At 46.4% G+C, this 6,304-nt stretch overlaps 1 non-coding gene across 1 annotated transcript; it reads left to right on the top strand.

Annotated features, from left to right (window-relative positions):
* Positions 1–4,587: 4,587 nt before the first annotated feature.
* On the top strand, positions 4,588–4,659 carry Trnac-gca. The gene has a single exon. It is a non-coding gene; the product is annotated as a tRNA-Cys (tRNA).
* Positions 4,660–6,304: the final 1,645 nt, after the last annotated feature.

Raw genomic sequence — 6,304 nt, 5'->3', positions numbered from 1 at the left:
GTACATTCTCATTTTTTGCTCGAGAATATGGATTTAGTTTGACTTTCTATATTATCTTTAGTGGCTCGAGGCTGATTGCATAATAACAAATGCCTTTGCATTCTTAGTGTATATGGCAAGTACCAGTCTGAGCTCTTTTTTCCCCCATCCGTGATCTCCATTTCTCACAAGAAATTAAAGATATAAACGATTGAATGTTCACCTTATCCAAGGAGACTGAGACTCAGTAATGATTGGTAACCTGATCAAAAGCAAGGTGTTTCAAAGGGGCAAGTGGGGGGAGGGAAGGCATTGCTATGGAAGATTTTTTTTTTTTTTTAATAATCATGGAAGATGTTAATAAAAAAGACTTTTGAGGGCTGGAGAGATGGCTTAGCGGTTAAGTGCTTGCCTGTGAAGCCTAAGGACCCCAGTTCAAAGTTTGGTTCCCCAGGTCCCACGTTGGCCAGATGCACAAGGGGGCGCACGTGTCTGGAGTTCGTTTGCAGTGGCTGGAAGCCCTGGTGCGCCCATTCTCAATCTCTCTCTCTGTCTCTTTCTCTCTCTCTATCACTCTCAAATAAATTAAGAAAAAATGAACAAAAAAAATTAAAAAAAAAAAGACTTTTGAAGGAAAAAAGGCAAGGAAAGGGCAGCTCACGTTTGATCTCACAGCATACTCCCTCCATTATTTCATTATACTGCCTACTGTTCTCCTAACATGGAAACGTTGTCTCCAGGTTGCTGTGCACTTGGGAGATGTAAGCAGGAACTCAGGAGCTCAAGGTCAGCCTAGGCTACATGAGGCCCTGTCTCAAAAAGAAATCAAAACAGAAATCCCATGAAATAATGCTTTTCAGCTCTTAGAATGGTTCATCCAATTTTACATTTTGGCTGCAAGGAGATCCCAGAAGTTAGTGACTGCTCACACTTCACAGAGTCCTAGGAAGGTCAAGGAAGAGAACTCTTCTCTAGGGTCTGGGGATGTGGTTGAGTGGTAGAACTTCTTTCTTTCCATTTTTATGAGAGAGAGAGAGAGAGAGAGAGAGAGAGGGAGAGGGAGAGGGAGAGGGAGAGAGGGGATTGGTGTGCCAGGGCTTCAGCCACTGCAGTTGAACTCCAGACACTTGTGCCACCTAGCGGGCATGTGCAACCTTGCGCTTTCCTCACTTTTTTTTTTCTTTTATTTTTTCGAGGTAGGCTGTCACTCTAGCTCAGGCTGACTTGAAATTCACTAAGTAGTTTCAGGGTGGCCTCGAACTCATGGCGATCCTCCCACCTCTGCTTTCTGAGTGCTGGGATTAAAGGTGTGCGCCACCACACCCGGCTAGCCTCACATTTTGTATGTCTGGATTACCTGGGATCTGGAGAGTTGAGCATGGGTCTTTAGGCTTCACAGGCAAGCGCCTTAACAGCTGAACCATCTCTGCAGCCCGAGCTTTTGCCCAGTGTATGAGGCTCTAGTTTAATTCCTGGGACTGAAATGAGACAGAGGGAGGGAAGGAAGATGGGAGGAAGGGAGGGAAAGGAGGGAGGGAGAGAGAATCTTTATCCACACAATATCACGGCTTCAATTACAACGAACTGGCCTGAAGAAATTAACTGCACACCTTGCCCTCTGTGAAGCTTAAAGAATTTCTATAACCTTTCTTCCATTTTCAGCAGCCATCACCCTGATATTGTGTAGCTTCATTTTAGGACCAAGACACGATGGCCAGAGCTCCAGCAGGGCGCGCAGGACAGGCAGAGCTGTACCTTTGGGCCAGTTTGAACAACATGCTTCTGCTATGTACAGAACGGCACAAAGTCTGAACCTAGGTGCAAGAGAGACAGAGGCCCCGCCCTCCACGTGCTCTCAGCCAGGATGCCTGCAGGCACCGACCGTGTGGAGCTGTGCTGGGATGAGCCAGGGTTAGCAAAGCCCAAGACGCTGCCGTCAGTAGTGGCTTCTGTCTAGAGGAGGGGAGGTGGAGCTCGTCAGAGAGGCACCGATGGCCAAGGAGGGCTTCAGAGATGAATCCCACCGCACAGGTGGAGAGGGAAGAGTGGAGGGGTGGTGGTGGAGAAGGGTGGTTGAAGGTCGGAGCCAGTGGGTCAGACCGAAGCGGTGGTGTGGGGAGCCCAAGCTGAAGGGAGAAGGTAGCTGGAGAGAGACAGACCTTGGCACGTTGGGCTAGGAAACTTGGAGTCAATTAGGATGGCACTTGCCTGGCACGGGGAAGTGTCCAGATAGACTTGGTGTTCTCCTGGGCTCTAGGAGCAGTGTGGGAGGAGGTGGAGGTGGAGGCCGGGAGGCAATTTCGCAGGTGCTGGCATGCTTGGTTCAGGGGTGGGGATGGCCTTAAGCAACCTGGAAGGTAAAACCCGCAGCACCAAGTAATCAACTGGAACTGGGGGAAGGATACGGGAGTAGACCAGAGTTGTCTTTGGCCTAGATGACAGTGTGTCCAGTGGTGTCACCAAGCAAGACAGGAATGTGGCAGGCTTATCAGATGGTTGAGTCTGCAGGCTCTGCACTAAGTCCTGAGCCTGCACCAGGATCCTGGTACCATTGCCTTTTTGCTCTGTGACCTTGGCCTAGATATGTCAAACCACCTCATGCCTCAGTTTCCCACCCACACAATGAATATAGTATCACTAATGCCTATTTGATGGGAGTTTCGTATGTAGAAATTCAGTACCAGGCCTGGAGAAATGGCTTAGTGGCTAAGGCACTTGCCTGCAAAGCCAAAGGACTCAGGCTTGATTCCCCATGACCCACATAAGCCAGATGCCCAAGATGGCACATGCGTCTGGAGTTTGTTTTCAGTGGCTGGAGGCCCTGGCATGTCCATTTTCTCTCTCTTATTCTCCCTCTCAAATAAATAAAGATTTAAAAATAAAAAAAAAATTACTACCCTGTGAATCATACTGTAAGTGTCCAATATTATTACTTCTTATTTTATTTTTACTTTTTTTTAGAGAGAGAGAGAGAATTGGTATGCCAGGGTCTCAACTACTGAAATCGAATTCCAGATGTGTGCACCACCTAATGTGCATGTGCGACCTTGTGTTTGCCTCACCTTTGAGTGTCTGGCTTATATGGGATCTGGAGAGAGATTAAACATGGGTCCTTAGGCTTTGCAGCAAATGTCTTAACAGCTAAGCCATCACTCCAGCCCTATTATTTTTTAAAATAATTTTTCTTTTTTATTTCTGAGGTAGGGTCTCACTCTAGTCCAGACTGATCTGGAATTCACTATGTAGTCTCAGGGAGGCCTCAAACTCATGGCGATCCTCCTGCCTCTGCCTCCCGAGTGCTGGGATTAAAGGTGTGTACCACCATGCCCAGCTTATTTTTCTATTTTTAATTATTTGTGAGATATATATATATATATATATATATATATATATATATAGAGAGAGAGAGAGAGAGAGAGAGAGAGAGAGAGAGAGAGAGAGAGAGAGAAAAATAAGCAGACAGAGAGAGAATGGGCATGCCAGGGCCTCCAACCATTGCAAACAAACTCCAGACACATGCGCCACCTTTTGTATTTGGCCTATGTGGGTACTGGGGAATCAAACCTGGGTCCTTAGGCTTTGCAGGCAAACGCCTTAACCACTAAGCCATCTCTTCAGCCCTGTCCAATGCTATTATTACTGTAGCAGTGCATAAGGGTTGGAGGTGTAAATTAGGGCAAGATGAGGACCTGCTTAATTTGGGGCATACTGCATTTGAAATCTGAGGTTCCAATCTTTGATGAATATGTGAGAAAGAGTCCCAGATGCTCGCTATTCACTCCCTGGCCCCACAGTGGCTGTAAAGGCCTGGCCAGGGAACATTTGTTACAATGATAAATATAAATTCCTTGACCTTTATGCTCAGTCCCAGAGATGCACATGAAAAAGTTTTAGATTGGAACTCAAAAGAACAGGAATCAGTAGTGAAGTTTGACTTTGGACTATCTAGGTCTTTTGCTGTTGGTTATTTATTTATTTGTTCATTTATTTATTTTTAAGTAGGGACTCGCTCTAGCCCAGGCTTACCTGGAATTCAATATGTAGTCTCAGGCTGGTCTTGAACTCATGGTGATCCTCGGCCTCCCACTGGTTGGGGTGAAAGGCATGAACCTCCACGCCTGGCTTGTCACTGATATGTTTGTTTGTTTTGTTTTCTTTGGCCCTGCATGAAAGTCTTATGGAAACATGCACGCTCTACAATACACAGAGCGCATGTTCATCATATCTGCTATTTGCCTAGAATTTCAGAATTGAATGTGAACTTCTGAAGTGCATTTGCAAATACCTGGTTAAGAGCACCCCTGCTGTCCACTACTCACTGGGGCTCCTTTTGCTTCCAACATGTATTGATTTGCCTGGAGATCTGTGGACAGCTGGGGGTATATTTTCAAAGCTGGAAAATTGGATTAAGGATACAATGCTGAGCTTTAGGTGCCAGAAAGAAGAATCCATACGCGTGCTCTGGGAAGAGCAGGACATAGTGTGGTGTGAAAAGAATGAGTGACGCCTTTAAATTCTGCAGGAGTCTCAGACGCGGAAGGTATTTATGAGGCATGATGTAGGTCATTAAAGCAGAACATACGCTTCTATGAAGCGACTCATTGCCATGGGGGTATAGCTCAGTGGTAGAGCATTTGACTGCAGATCAAGAGGTCCCTGGTTCAAATCCAGGTGCCCCCTGTTGTGTGCTTTTGTTCCTCTTGGCAGCTGCATTACAAATCCTGGACTAAGGAAGGCAAGCATGTATCCAGGGCTCAAAATTTAAAGGGGAACTTTTACTGAGGTTTGTATGAATGCCTTGGCTTATTAATTCTCTGGTAGGAGAGCTACAGGCTTCTTCTTCCTCTAACACACATACTCAGGTAGTCACATAGCCAAATCCACCCGCCACTCCTCTTCCCTTCCCTTCCCTTCCCTTCCCTTCCCTTCCCTTCCCTTCCCTTCCCTTCCCTTCCCTTCCCTTCCCTTCCCTTCCCTTCCCTTCCCTTCCCTTCCCTTCCCTTCCCTTCCCTTCCCTTCCCTTCCCTTCCCTTCCCTTCCCTTCCCTTCCCTTCCCTTCCCTTCCCTTCCCTTCCCTTCCCTTCCCTTCCCTTCCCTTCCCTTCCCTTCCCTTCCCTTCCCTTCCCTTCCCTTCCCTTCCCTTCCCTTCCCTTCCCTTCCCTTCCCTTCCCTTCCCTTCCCTTCCCTCCCCTTCCCTCCCCTCCCCTCCCCTCCCCTCCCCTCCCCTCCCCTCCCCTCCCCTCCCCTCCCCTCCCCTCCCCTCCCCTCCCCTCCCCTCCCCTCCCCTCCCCTCCTCTCTCCTTTCTTCTTCTTCTTCTTCTCCTTCTTCTCCTTCTCCTTCTCCCTCTTCTTCTTCTTCTCTCTCTCTTTCTTTTTTGCAAGGCAGGGGTCTTACTATAGCTCAGGCTGACCTGGAACTCATTCTGTAGCCCCAGGCTGGCCTTGAACTCATGGTGATCCTCCTACCTCTGCCTCCTGGGTGCTGGGATTAAAGGCGTGCGCCATCACACCCCCACTCTCATATGTGTACCTGTATTCTTCCTTTTGTGGATGTTCAGTCTAGTTAACCAGACCTTTTCTATCTCCTTCTCTTCAAGCTTCTAATAAAATTCTAATAAAAACACACGCATTTAATCCCAGCACTTGGGAGGCAGAGGTAGGAGGATCGCCATGAATTCAAGGCTACTCTGAGACTCTATAGCGAATTCCAGGTCAGCCTGGGTTAGAGTGAGACAGTACAAAAGTACCTATATTCTTTGTCCACCTTCCTCCAATGCAAATCTCCTATATGACCATAGCATATTTATTAAATTATGAAATAAGCATTGCTCTCATACTATTAATCAAAACACACTTTTGATTTTTTTTTTCTCGAATAGTTCTTTTTTTTTTTTTTTCTGTCTAGGACCTAAATCTGTGATACTATATTACATTTAGGTTTTTTTTTTTTTTTTTTTTTGTCAAGGTAGGGTCTTGAACTCACAGTGGTCCTCCTACCTCTGCCTCCCTAATGCTGGGATTAAAGGCATGTACCACCACGCCTGACTCACATTGAGTTTTAATGACTCTAGTCTTCAAAGTTCTTACAGAGAATCAGTCATTTTCCTTCCCTCCTCCCTCTCTCTTTCCCCTCCCTCTTTTCCATCTCCAATTTTCCTTCCTTTCTCTCTCCCTTTTCCTTTCTTGTGACATTGATATTTTTAGGATGAAAAAAAAATACTTTCTCATGATTAGATAGGGATTATGTTGACATACTATTTTCACTGTATCCTATCAAGGGTAAACTTTTACATTGCAGGTCTGGAAACATGGCTTAGCAGTTTAA

Source organism: Jaculus jaculus, chromosome 17, assembly GCF_020740685.1.
Source record: "Jaculus jaculus isolate mJacJac1 chromosome 17, mJacJac1.mat.Y.cur, whole genome shotgun sequence".
In the NCBI taxonomy this organism is placed as follows: domain Eukaryota; kingdom Metazoa; phylum Chordata; class Mammalia; order Rodentia; family Dipodidae; genus Jaculus; species Jaculus jaculus.
This window is presented reverse-complemented; position numbering and strand designations above follow the sequence as displayed.